The sequence below is a fragment of the Hemitrygon akajei genome, chromosome 1 (assembly GCF_048418815.1).
Source record: "Hemitrygon akajei chromosome 1, sHemAka1.3, whole genome shotgun sequence".
NCBI classification, from domain to species: domain Eukaryota; kingdom Metazoa; phylum Chordata; class Chondrichthyes; order Myliobatiformes; family Dasyatidae; genus Hemitrygon; species Hemitrygon akajei.
Window position 1 is genome coordinate 74,523,248 of NC_133124.1, and position 14,413 is coordinate 74,537,660.

The 14,413-nt window shown below is 41.3% G+C and overlaps 1 long non-coding RNA gene across 2 annotated transcripts in view; it reads left to right on the forward strand.

Moving 5' to 3' along the window:
• LOC140727921 (uncharacterized) overlaps window positions 1–11,868 on the forward strand; it is a 39,306-nt gene extending 27,438 nt beyond the window's left edge. For both annotated transcript variants that reach the window (XR_012098967.1, XR_012098969.1), the window contains one exon: window positions 10,855–11,868. This is a non-coding gene — a long non-coding RNA (uncharacterized lncRNA). The remainder of the gene's footprint in view (window positions 1–10,854) is intronic.
• Window positions 11,869–14,413: the final 2,545 nt, after the last annotated feature.

A 14,413-nucleotide genomic window follows, 5' to 3' on the forward strand; every position in this document is an offset into this window, starting at 1 on the left:
ACATGTGACTGTGTGGCTAGGCATAGCTCAAATACTATCTACAAATTTGCTGATGATACAACCATTGTTGGTAGAATCTCCGGTGGTGATGAGAGGGTGTACAGGAGTGAGATATGCCAACTAGTGGAATGGTGCCGCAGCAACAACTTGGCACTCAATGTCAGTAAGATGAAAGAGATGATTATGGACTTCAGGAAGGGTAAGATGAAGGAACACATACCAATCCTCACAGAGGGATCGGATGTGGAGAGAGTGAGCAGTTTTAAGTTCCTGGGTGTCAAGATCTCTGAGGATCTAACCTGATCCCACCATACTGATGTAGTCACAAAGAAGGCAAGGCAGCAGCTATACTTTATTAGGAGTTTGAAGAGATTTGGCATGTCTACAAATACTTCTATAGTTGTACCGTGGAGAGCATTCTGACAGGCTGCATCACTGTCTGGTAGGGAGGGGCTACTGCACAGGACCGAAAGAAGCTGCAGAAGGTCATAAATCTAGTTAGCTCCAACTTGGGCACTAGCCTACAAAGTACCCAGGACATCTTTAGGGAACGGTGTCTCAGAAAGGCAGCGTCCATGCCCTTTTCTCACTGTGTTACCATCAGGTAGGAGGTACAGAAGCCTAAAGGCACACACTCAGCGATTCAGGAACAGCTTCTTCCCCTCTGCCATCCGATTACTATATGGACATTGAATCTTTGGACACTACCTCACTTTTTTTTAATATACAGTATTTCTGTTTTTGCACATTTTTAAAATAATCTATTTTGTCTCGGCCCGAAACGTCGACAGTGCTTCTCCCTATAGATGCTGCCTGGCCTGTTGGTTCCACCAGCATTTTGTGTGTGTTGTTATTTTGATTTACTTGTTTATTTATTATGTTTTATTTTATTTTATTTACTATTATTAGTTTTTTTCTCTCTCTGCTAGATTATGTATTGCATTGAACTGCTGCTGCTAAGTTAACAAATTTCACGTCACATGCCGGTGATAATAAACCTGATTCTAATACTTTGACAAACTCCTATAGCTATACTACTCCTATAGTATATTGGCCTATTGTATTACAGACTGGTATTGAACACAAATCCCTTGAATATAATATCTTACAAAAAGCAATGGAAACATGGCTTTATATACCTAATGGGTAAAGCCCTCCCCACCGTTGAGCACATCCACACCAAGTGTTGTTGCATCTATCAATAGGGATCCCCACCATTCAGGTCATCCTCTCTTCTCACTGCTGCTGCTGGGAAGAAGATAGAGAAGCTTCAGAAGTCACACCACTAGGGTCAGGAACAATTATTACCCAGAACCATCAGGCTCTTGTACCAAGGGGATAACTTTACTTGCTGCATCAGGAATGTTCCCACACCCTATGGACTAACTTAGCAGACTAAGTGGATGAGTACTTTTAAAATTAACACCACTCACACTTGCATCTGTTTGGGTGGCTGAATATCGGATCACAAGGTATTATGAACGTGGTGGAGATATGAAAATAGTGTGGTGTGCGTGTGTGCCTATGTGTAAGAGACTAAAGCTTTGTGTGTTAGTTTGGTGAGATGGGGACACTAGTTGCAAAGGGTGGTTACTGAAGGTTCAGGATGCCACTTGGGTGCGTGTATATTCCAGGAACCGTATTTTGGCAGATGTGTTTGCAAGTGTGTGTCTGTAACCCTGATGTAACAGTTTTAAATGCAAAGGAATGCACCAGGCACCATGAGTTCAGTGGCACTTAAGTGGTAGGTTGCAGAGTACATACGTATGTACTGTTTAATTTTAATCCATCATTTATATTTTGCATAGTGTGGAGGTATTTGAGGGAGAAGTTATATGTTTGTTCGGATGGTACCGATTGAGGTCAGGCAATGGTAGTTTGAAACCCTGATGACCTAAGCCAGTCCTTGATCTTGATTTCACCCATCCATAAGCCATTCCCCTCCGGACAGAAGCAGGGCATTTTCTTAGTGCAGCTTCCTGTAGATTTTTGGGTGTGTCCAAACAATGAAGGTACTATCCTGGGATAGACACACTGAGTAAGGCAGGTGCAATCATAGACTCAGGGAAAGGAGAAATAACATGGGCAAGACAGGGACAGTGACCCACAGAGCAGCTAACGTGGCCCACAGAGAGACAGAGCCCAGGCAGGGAGGGGAGGCAGGGCAACATGTGGGAATCATGTTAGGAGAGGGGCCAAGCACAGCCAGGAGCTGTTGGAAGTAGTGCAGCTGCCTGAGGAGGGAGCAGTGATTAAAGTAAAGGCTCATCAGAAAGGGGATAGTAAGGAGCAGAAAGGGAGCGAGTGGCCAGACATCAGTGCGAGGAGGGCAGCGGAAGTACAAAAAGCACCAGAAATTACAAGTGTACAGGAAGTAACTACAAATGCCAATTCAGTAAGATTACATGGAGATGCGAAGGACCGCTGTAACCAGGGTAACACATTGAGGGACTGAGGAAAGCAGCAGCAACATATTGCAGATCAGAGAGAGTCCAAGGGAGAGAAGATTGTCCTCCTACAGCCAGGTGACCAACTCATGGTAAGGGAGCTGGTTTCGCTCCCAGATGGATAGTACCACAGTTGGTGCTCGGGACGAATGACGCCTGTGTTGATGTACAGTCCCGGGACAAATGACGCCTGTGTTGGTGTACAGTCTCGGGACGAATGACGCCTGTGTTGGTGTACAGTCCCGGGACGAATGACGCCTGTGTTGGTGTACAGTCTCGGGACGAATGACGCCTGTGTTTGTGTACAGTCCCGGGACGAATGACACCTGTGTTGGTGTACAGTCCCGGGACGAATGACGCCTGTGTTGGTGTACAGTCCTGGTGAGGCAGCCAGTGGGAACATTGGGCTCAGGTTAAACCGTATGACCCACCTTCTTGTCACCCTCACAGACAGAGCAAGAGATCAAATGTACCTGGTAACAGTGTCATTGCAGAGAACCCAAGTGATGAACATCAGCCATTGCATCAGACCTGACTACACGTGACGGAAGCAGACCCAGAGCAAACTTGAAGACAGAGGACACCAGGAGAATGTGACAGCAAACCGTGAATAGCATGCTAAAGTATAACAGTAACTGCACTCTGTGATGAAGCTTGGTTGCTCAGGGCAGATGATTAGTTGTACAGCTCAGTATAGAAAAACATTTGGCAACAATAGTTGGAAAGGGACCTGAGTTACACCAGGAACATCAAGTTCCACAACTCTGATGGCAGGACAGACTGAGAAAGAAAAGAAAGTATGTGCAGTGTCTGAAAGCAGTCACCCCTGCCTGAATGGAGAGTGAATACAATTGAGGGCGCTGGGCCCTGTTGGTGCTTTGACCAGCGATCAAATGGACAGTCCGTGAGGGGCTGCCACCAGGGAGAGGTCCTTGCAGTCATTCAAATAGAGATCACTCCATCCCCTCCTGTACATCGATGAGGGGGCCTGTGAGCCTGATACATTTACCTTACTGGTGCCCCTGACCAGACAGTAATCACTGATAGCCATTGCAGGGTTTTAGCTATCAGAAACTGAACGGGTGAAGATAAAGAATGTGATTAAACTGCAATCGGACAGCAGGGAAGGAAGCAACAGGAATACGAACGACAGCTGCATTTTAAAGTGTTGGTCAGATTTCTGGAACAATCTCTGCTTAAAGTCTTGCCTAGATGTAGATGCACATAGAGTAATTGGGGAAGGGATTCCAAAGCATAGAATATTTTTGATCCTCCTTAAGGTTGACCTTTCCTGGAACAATTTTATTTTTGTAAAGGAGAGTAAAGAGGAGGGACAGTCAGGGCATATTCTGGAGTTATTCTGGAGTATTCTGTTGCAAATATTAACAACAGCAACCAATCTTCCGAGCTGAATGTGGATTGTAGATTAAATTTAAAATGCAGCCCTGGACAAGTTTCTTGGAGCTGTGGACACCAGTTAATTGAACACTAGGCAATGCTGATTAACATTCAATTTGCATGTATGGAGTGTGTGAGCGAAGAAGGAGGTGTGAAAATTATATGTTGTCCAAAGGAAGCATTGTAGGTACATTATAACTATAGAATTGTCCTTTGATCATTAGCATATAAAAAGTTGTGTAGTATTGGGTGGAACAGGCCTCTTCCTTAGAAAACGTCTCATTTTGCTGAACAAAGCCCTTCTGTATTCACTAGCTTCAGTGTCTCTCTGATGACTTTGTTCACGTTACAGCAACATATATGTACTCTGATAATAAATTAACTTTGAACTTTTAAACCTCAACTCCTGTACCTGATCAAGGGTTTTTATGCCCTTAGCTGTGCAGAATGTAGAGACGATTATATTTATGAGTTAGTTACCACCGGAGTTCGGAAGCACTTTGTGCACCAGGATTTATTTCAACAGATTAGATGCGACAAGAATGGTATAGATAAAGGAACGAACATAAGAACTGCCAGCAGCAAGAAACAAACTACTGGATGAACTCAATCACAAGCATGTCAAATTAACAGAGTTTACTGTAATATTAATGAGTATTGGGATGAAATTTTGACCTACAGCAGCTAATTTGACCACAAACCCGGAGTCCATCCTGTTTGATTACCACTTACTGGGGAAATTTTAATTTATTTATTCATCAAATGTGGACATCATTGACATCGTCAGCATTTATTGTCCATCCCTAAATTGATAATGATAATTGATTATCAATAAACCAATTATCGTTGTTACATGTGAAAAACCTGTCTTGCATACTGACCATGCAGATCATTTCCGTACATCAGTACATTGAGATAGACCATGGTAAAACAATAACAGAATGCAGAATAAAGACTTCCAGTTACAGAGAAAGTCCAGGTAAACAATGAGGAGCAAGATCACGGTGAGGTAGAGTGTGAGGCACAGGGTCACAAAGAGGTAGATTGTGAGATCAAAAGTTTGTCTTATCGTACAAGGGAACAATTTAAATTAGTGGGATAGAAGTTGTACTTGATGTCATTGTATATGACAAAGAACAAAGAATGGGCAGATGGAGTGAGGTGGCAGGGAGGGAATAGTGAATTTGGAGATCAATATTGGAGGGGATAAGTGGGTAAGTAAAAAATTTCCCAGTGCTGGAATCTGACAAGGAGGTAATAATAGGAACTATTAGGGGAAAAGTGTATGGCAGGTTGAATCAGGTGGGTGAGAAGTGTGGGTCATAGGTGCATGGGATCAGAAGGGGGAAGAGGACAAAAATGGGTAAAAATGGGTGATAGGGGAGTGGACTAGAGTAGAATGGAATGGAAATGGAATAAAGTTGGATAGCTACATGGACGGGAGGGATCTAGAGGACAATGGTTCAAGTGTATATGTTGTGTGTGTGTGCGTGCCCTTAACTCCCAGAGGAGTCATCGGGGCGCTGCCATGACAAGCGTTTTGCACCGATCTTTTTGGTGATTGCTCATCGTACGGCGTGTCTTGGGCATCTGAAACCCGGCGGAGCCCATCCCTCTCCAGGTTTTTTTTAATGTGATCGAGTTGCTAGCTCGACACTCAACCCAGGCATGAATGGAGAGCATGCAAGGGAGCGGCCGGATTCAAGTTCAAGTAGGTTGATGGAAATAGGCAGTTAAATGGGTTGGCTCATACTAATTGGGCTGAAAGGCTGTACTTCTCTATGACTCTAAAACTGGGGGGTTAAGTTATTGAACAGATGGTGAGAGAGGGGATAGAGGAGACAAGAGGCTTTGCATTTACCTGGAAGAACATGTGAAGTCTCAGGTTAATGTCTTATTCAACTGATGAACCTTCAACAGTGAATTAGAATCTGCTTTATTATTACTGAATTATATGACATGAGGTTCCAAGTCAACACTGCACAGGGTGCATCAGCCCAGAGATTTGTACTCAGCCTCTGGAGATTTACAAGCCCTTCAGCACAATTGGTTCATGATGACCAAGATGCACATCAAGCTAGTGCCATTTTCCTGTGCTTAGCCATAACCTTTTAAACCTTTCCTCTCTGTGTACTTGTTCAAAATGATCTAAACTCATTTTCTTGCAACCTAAAGGAAATATTTTAATATTGAACCATAGCTGACACACCTCTTGTGTCAATGCATTATTCATATGATGTGTGGTTTCTCTGTGTTTTGACACTAGCTTGGTCAACCTTCTTTCCATGATGGTTTGGCTCCAATTAGCTTTCAATCGATTGTGATTAAATCAAATAACCTACTCATGTTTCTATAGTCAGGATCTTTTCAATTCTTCTCCATTTTAAGCACATGAGTTAAGGGCTTAGAAAGGGGATGATTATGGTTCAGAGTCTGCCTGCCATTGCATACAAGTTAGTTAAGATTTGTCCGCGAACTATTTACTTTAAGTTTGTAACTGGTGATTTGTTAATGAATGGAATAACATTATAAAATTGTTAAATCAGTTTATTATTGTTGCATGTACTGAGGTACAGTGAAAAACTTAGAATGTAGAATATAGAACAATACAGCACATGATGTTGAGCTGTCCTTTTAACCCCCTCTAATATAAATCTAACCCTTCCCTTCCACATAGACCTCCATTTTTCTTTCATGCATGTGCTATCTTAAATCTCTTAAATCCCTCTAACGTATCTTCATCTACCACCACCTTTGGCAGTGAGCAGCATGTACCTACCGCTCTGTGGAAAATCCTGCCTCTGATATTCACCCTGTATTTTCTTCCAATCTCTTTAAAATGATGACCTCTTGTATTAGCCAGTTCCACCCTGGAGCCATTCTCTAGCTGTCCACTATATCGATGCCTCCTTTCATCTAGTACTCCTTATCAAATCACCTCTCATTGTCCTTCACTGCAAAAATAAAAGTTCTCTTGCTAAAAATTCTCAGTAATATTGCCCCAGTAGTGATAGGCTCCCAGTTTTCAACTTCAACCTCAGCTGCTGTCTATGTGGAGTTTGCACCTTTTCCCTGTGGCTGTGTGAGTTTCCGCCTAGTGCGCTGGTCTCCTCCCAAATCGTGTAGGTGTGCAGGTTGGTAGGTAAATGGCCACTGTAAATTGCCCCTTGTTTGTAGGCGATGGGTAAAATCTATAGGTTGGTGGGAGAGTAGGTTTATTAGTGAGCCAGCATAAAGTGGATGGGTGGAAATGGCCTAGAGTCACAGAGCAATAGGGTCAAACAGTACAGGAACAGGCCCTTTGGCTGAGCTGGTCCATGCCAACCAAGACAGACATCTAAGCTAGTCCCATTCGCCTGCATCTGTCCTACATCCCTCTAAACCTTTCCTATTACCTATCAAAGTGTCTTTTAAAAGTTGTCAATATACCTGCTTCAACCACTTCCTCATAATTCATCCTATACACTGATTATGCTGGGTAAAACAGTAACCACTGAGGATCCTATTAGATGTCTCCCATCAGGCCCTCTAGTTTCTGATTTGCCAACTCTGGGAAAAAGGCTATGAGCATTCAGCCTACTTATGACCCTCATGATTTGACTCACCTCATTAAGATCAGCCCTCATTCTCCCACAGTCCAATCTCCTTTGTTCTAAAGAAAAATGAAGTATGTATTGCAGAATATTTCCTCACAATTGACTTCTAACATACAAGAGCAGAGCACGGAAGGAAGCACCATTCCTAATGAAATATTTTGCAGTCAAAACTACATTCTAATCACAGTGATCAGTTGTTTCAACAGTCTGCAGCTGAAGATCCTGCTGACAAGCTTAGAGTCCATGTACTGTAATAAAATCAGGCACAATGAAACAGATATGCAGTCTGTCACTGGTAGTTTTGCAGATTTAGCAGCAAGTGGAAAATGGCCTTTGAAATATTAAGACTGCCATTTCTGCAAGTTTACTTATTCTATTGTAGCTGTACTGTGGCAATGAATCAAAATTCTTATCTTACTTTATGATGTAATAAGATAAATAGATGTGCTGCAATTGTGCCTAATGGGTCAACATGCAATCATTTTCTCTGGGATGAAGCTGAGCCATATTTATGTTGCCTTGCAAACTTATCAAAAAATTTGCTGTCTCTTTCTGTAAACCATATTGAGTCGTCTTCACTCATTTCCCCTGTGCTTGGCTCTTGTCCAACATTGCTTCAATTGCCATTCTCTTTTATTCCGCCCCCCGCCCCCCGCCCCCAGTGAAAATACAAAAGCACATGCAACCAGGCTCAAGGACAGCTTCTATCCCGGTGGTATAGGACTATTGAACGGTTCTTTAGTATGATAATACGGGCTCCTGACCTCTCAACTACCTTGACAAAGCCTTGCACCACATTGTGTGCCTGCATTGTACTTCTCCTGTAACTCAAACTCTTTATTCAGAAGTCTGTTATTGTTTTTCTCTTGCACTACTATGATGCACTGATGTGGTGAAATGATCTGTAGATGACACAAGTTAAAGTTTTTCAATGTACCTTGGTACATATGAGAATAATAAACCAGTTTACCAATTCAACAAATCCACATTGTTCTAACTAAACCTCAACCCCTGTTCCGACCAACTCCCTCCGTATCTCTGTGACCTCCTCCAATCTTACAACCCTTTGAAATAAAAATAGAAATTGCTGGACACACTCGCAGGTCAGGCAGTGCCTGTGGAGAGAAAAACAAACTGGGTTCGTTGGGCCAGAGGGACCTATTAGCTTGCTGCACTGCTAAATGAATAAAGTAAATAATGAAAACTGATTCTGATTCTGTCCTTTACCAGAATCAGGTTTATTATCACCGGCATGTGTTGTGAAATTTGTTAACTTAGCAGCAGCAGTTCAATGCAACACATAATCTGGAGGAAAAAAAAAAGTACAGTAGATTGAATAGATTAAAAATTATGCAAAAACAGAAATAATATGTATTAAAAAGATGAGGTAGTGTTCATGGGTTCAATGTCCATTTAGGAATCGGATGGCAGAGGGGAAGCTGTTCCTGAATCGCTGAGTGTGTGCCTTCAGGCTTCTATACTTCCTACCCGATGGTAACAGTGAGAAAAGGGCATGTCCTGGGTGCTGCAGGTCTTTAATAATGGACGCTGCCTTTCTGAGACACCGCTCCTTGAAAATGTCCTGGGTACATTGTAGGCTAGTACCCAAGATGGAACCAACTAAATTTATGACCCTCTGCAGATTCTTTCGGTCCTGTGCAGTAGCGCCCCCCCTCCCCCATATAGACAGTGATGCGGCCTTTCAGAAAGCTCTCCGCAGTTGTCTATAGAAGTTTTTGAGTGCTTTTGTTAACATACCATATCTCTTCAAACTCCTAATGAAATATAGTCACTGTCTTGCCTTCTTTATAGCTGCATTGATATGTTGGGATCAGGTTAGATCCTCAGAGATTTTGACACCCAGGAATTTGATACTGCTCACTCTTTTCACTTCTGATCCCTCTATGAGGATTGGTATGTGTTCCTTCGTCTTACCCTTCCTGAAGTCCACAATCAACTCTTTTGTCTTACTGACCAGAATAATGGCTGGATTCCAAGGCACAAATTGTGAGCAACAAACACAAAATGCTGGAAGAACTCATCAGGACAGGCAGCATCTATGGAGGGAAATAAGCAATTGACATTTTGGACTGAGAGCAGCGTTTCAGCCTGGTCTGAGACAACATTTCATCAGGATTAATGAAGTCAGGACTAACATCCAGAAATCTGTTGCTCTCTGATTTAAATGCCCTCAATGAGCAAGCCTGTAGAGATTTACCACCTCTGAGTGAAGACAATTCCCTTGTTTATGTCTGGTATGGAAAATCAATCACACAAGAGTGTAAGAAGATGTAGAGAGTAGTGGACTCAGGCCAATATATCACAGGCTTTTCCCTCTCCACTGTCTGTAGTACCTACAGTAGGTACTGCCTCAAGAAGGCAACATCTATTATCAAAGATCCCTGCCGTTCAGGCCATGTCATCTGCTTGCAGCTACCATTGGCCCGGAAGATCCACAGCAATAAATTCAAGAACAGCTAATTCCCTTCAACCATTTGCTTCCTAAACTAACCTGCACATCCCTGACCACTACCTCAGTAGTGGAAAACTATATCCATTTCTTTTTTGTTCTAATTGTGTTCTTTCTTGCATGATGTTATATAATTTATCTTTGATCTATGTTTTTCTTGTGGATGTTTTCACTTTAATGCCATGTGCCTCTGGTGCTACTGCACGCATCTTTTTCATTGCACCTGTGCAGAGATGTACTTGTGCAGATGACAATAAATTTGACTTTGACTCTTGATCCTCCAATCTATTTTCTCATGGCTCTTGTACTTTCAGAATCAATATCAGAATTAGGTTCATCATCAGCGTTTATATGATGTGAAATTTGTTGTTTTGCTGCAGCAGTACAGATCAAAGGCATAAAATCATAAAATTACTATAAATTACAAAATAAGAAAGTAGTGCAAAAATAAAGAAACAACAAGTTAGTGTTTGTGGCTTCATGGACCCTTCAGAAATCTGATGGCATAGGCGAAGAAGCTGCTCCTAAATCACTGAGTGTGGGTTTTCCGGCTCCTGAGTCTCCTCCCGGATGGGAGTAATGCGAAGGTGCAGAAAGATGGAAAGAAGCTGGTGGGGAGGAAATATACCTAACACAGTGCAGGGGGAGTAAAATCTCTGTGCTGTGTGTTTCATCCAATTATCATGTCATGCTTTCTACACTCCAATATTTATCTCCATTTAAGGTAATTTCAACATCATAAAAGTAATGAAGTAATTTTCTTTACAAAATAATTCTCTATTTTACAAAAGCTTAGCAAGCGCAGGATTTAATTATAATTAGGAACTAATGTAACATACAGGCATGCAAATGTTACAGTATCATTTCATTCTTCAAATTATTTCATTAACAAGCAAACCAACCCATTGCACTAAATATAACTTTGCAATTGTTTTGATTTCAGGAGGATTTGATTACCAGAGTGGATCCAGAGCTCAGGGGATAAGATCCGGGGAATATTCTGCTCAATGGCACAGGAAGAATTCACAGAGAGTCTGAAATGCATAGCACACACTGATACTCCCATCACATCATGATCACATCCCTCAGGAGGCTAAAGAAATTTTGTATATCCCCTTTGACTCCTACCATTTTTTATTGATGCAGCATAGAAAGCATCATGGCTTGGTATGACAATTGCTCTGCCTGGGTCTGCAAGGAACTGCAGAGAGTTATGGATACGGCTCAGTCGTGGAAATCAGCCTCTCTTGCAAGGACTTCTCAGTGCCTTGGTAAAGCAATCAGCATAATCAAAGACCCACCCATCCTGGACATTTTCTGTTCCCTCTCTCTCATTGAGCAGAAGATACAAAAGCACCTATCACCCGGCTCAAGGGCAGCTTCTATACACTTTTCTAAAACTACCGAATGGTCCCCTAGTACGACAAGATTGACTCATGACCTTGAATCTTATTATTTGCCTGCACTGCATGTTCTCTGTAACTGCAACACTTTATTCTGCATTCATTTAAATTTTTCCCATTGTACAACCTTAATGCACTGTTTTAATGAAATTATCTGTATGAATTACATGCAATTTTGCATTCCAACTCCGTACATGTGGCAATAATAAACCAAATCCAATTTGAATTCCGTTATAATCCAACAATGGGTCTTACTTCTCTGATGATGGTCTATCTGTGTGGTCCTTAGTGTGAGCTACTAGGGACTAGAAGAGATAGGTATTGGACTTTTACACTGGATTTATAAATGATCTTAACTCTTCTAGAGGCATACAGCAGGAAAACAGGCTACTTGGCCCATCATGTCTATGCTAACCATCAAGCAGCAATTTCCACTAATCCTACAGTAATCCCATTTTATTCCCCCTACATTCTTATCAAATCCCCCAGATCCTACTTCTCGCCGACACACTAATGGTAATTTACTTTGTTCAATTAAACTGCTGATACCCTCATTTAATTTTTTGGTCTGCTATTTTTGCATGTACCGAGCTGTAGTGAAATGCCATACTGTACGTAAGTAGATCAAAGTTGCACAAAAGGAAAACAGTGCAGAATTGCGAATGTCAGATTCAGAATCTGAACTGGTTTACTATCACTGACATACACAGTGCTATAGTTACAGAAAATGTGTAATGCAGCGAGATAAATAAAGTGCAAGAGCTATGACAATGTATACTGAGAGGTCATCATTATCATATCAGAGGTCCATTTAAGAGTTTGGTAGCATGTGCTTTCAGACTTTTGTATTTTCTGTCTGACTGAAGATGGGAGAAGAAGAAATGACCAGGGTGGAAGGGGTCCTTGATTATGTTGGCTGCTTTCCCTAGGCAGTGGGAAGTGTAGGTGAGTTCATGGAGGGGAGGTTGTTTTGTCGTAGTGTGGAGGCTAGTTTGTCATAGAGTCATAGTGCACTAAAGTACAGAAGCAGGCACTCCAGCCCATCTAGTCCATGATGACCTGGTCTTCTGCCTAGTTCCATCAACCTGCACTCAGACCATAGCCCTCCATTCCCATTTCATCCAGTACCTATCCAAACTTCTCTTAAGTGTTACAAATAAACTCACAACCACCACCTCTATTGGTAGCTCATTCTACATTCATACCATCCTCTGTGAAGAAGCTTCCCCTCAGATCCCTCATAAATTCTATGAAATTTGAACTATGAAAATTCGTGAATCTATGGAATTTGTTGCCACGGGCGGCAGTGGAGGCCAAGTCATTGGGTGTATTTAAGGCAGAGATTGATAAGTATCTGAGTAGTCAGGGCACCAAAGGTTATGGTGAGAAGGTGGGGGAATTGGACTAAAGGGGAGATTGGATCAGCTCATGATGAAACGGCAGAGCAGACTCGATGGGCCGAATGGCTGACTTCTGCTCCTTTGTCTTATGGTCTTATGGTCTAAATTTTCACCTTTCACTCTAAACTTATGGCCTCTAGTTCTAGTCTTCATGCACTTACCTTATCTATGCCCCTCATAATTTTGTACACCTCTATAAGATCTCCCTGTTGTGTATTTAATATTTCAGTAATATTTGAGTAATATTATAAATATATTGTTTAAGAATATTTTGCTTGCTTACATAATTTATTGCAGGTTATGTATGAAAGTACATGAATGGCATACATCATTGCACCACCAGGTCAGAAATATGGACTTCACTAGGCTCCTGGACTCCCGTGTTTTTTGTTAAATTAGTTTTTGGAGCTACAAAACATAACAATGGTGATGAGAAAGTTTCAAATTGAACTGGAGACAACTATCTACCTGTTGAAGTGCAGCAAGATGTTCGAGTTTTAAAACAGCGCACCACCTTTTTTTCCTTTGGAAGGGGAGAAAGAGACATTAAAGTTGTAAAAAAAAGGTGCAGCATATGTTTTTCACAAGGGAAGAAAGACGATCAAGTTAAAAATGGCAGAAAACAAATGAAATTAATGGGTTCATAATCAGTGAGTACCAGCTGATAATATACTTTTTAAAAAAGCAGAAATGGCTGGCTACATCAGAATGATAAACATGTTTGATTGCACAGAAGATAACTGGCTGATGTATACTGAATGAACTGAGCAGTATTTTGAAGTAAATGAAATAGCTAATAGGAAATGAGTGCATCTTTTGCAGAGTGCAACAGGCTGAAAAGGATACAGTTTATTTAAAAGTTTGACAGCTCCAACCAACCATCCAGAATGAGATTTGTTGATATCATTAAAGTAATGCAGGAATATTTAGAAATTAAATCATTGTTAAATGCAGAATGTTTTTAAATGGAATTAAAAATAAAGGGAAGTCCATTTGAACTCATGAGGCTAAATTGAAGAAGTTTGCTGAGCATTGTCAGTTCAGCAATGGGCTTAATGATACATTGAGAGATTGTTTAGTTGGTGAAATCTTGCAAGAAAATGTTCAAAAATGACTCCTAATTGAAGCACAATTCACATTTAAAAGAACAGTTGAAATTGGTGTATCAGTGGAAATGGCAGCCAGAGACACAATTGAGTTACAGTCTGGAATGAAAGAGAGTGTGAACAAAATTGCAGCATCTAAACAGGAATCTGCCTTGCTGAACAAATTGTGTTACTGTTGTGGCAGGAGCTCACATACACCTCACCAATGTAGGAATAATGGTGAACCTTGCAGAAAATGCAACAAAGTAGGACACATACAGAAAGCATGTTGGGCAGACAAAAATAAATGGATTGCACAGGAAAGAAAAAAAAGATAAAAAGTCAGTTTCAGAAAGAGCACTGATCTGCATGCTGTTGATAGTGATCAGAGTGACACAGGACTGAGTAGCACTGAGGTTTACAATGTGGAAACTAACACGAGATAAGCAATATAGCTTACACCAGAAGTGAACGACAAATTAATTAAAATGGAATTGGTCACTGGCTCGGCTATTTCAATCATTCAATGAAATAAGTTTGAGTAGCATTTCAAAGATATGGAATTGAAGCCTGCAGATATCCAGCTATGAATTTAAACTGGGGAAAAGATAAAT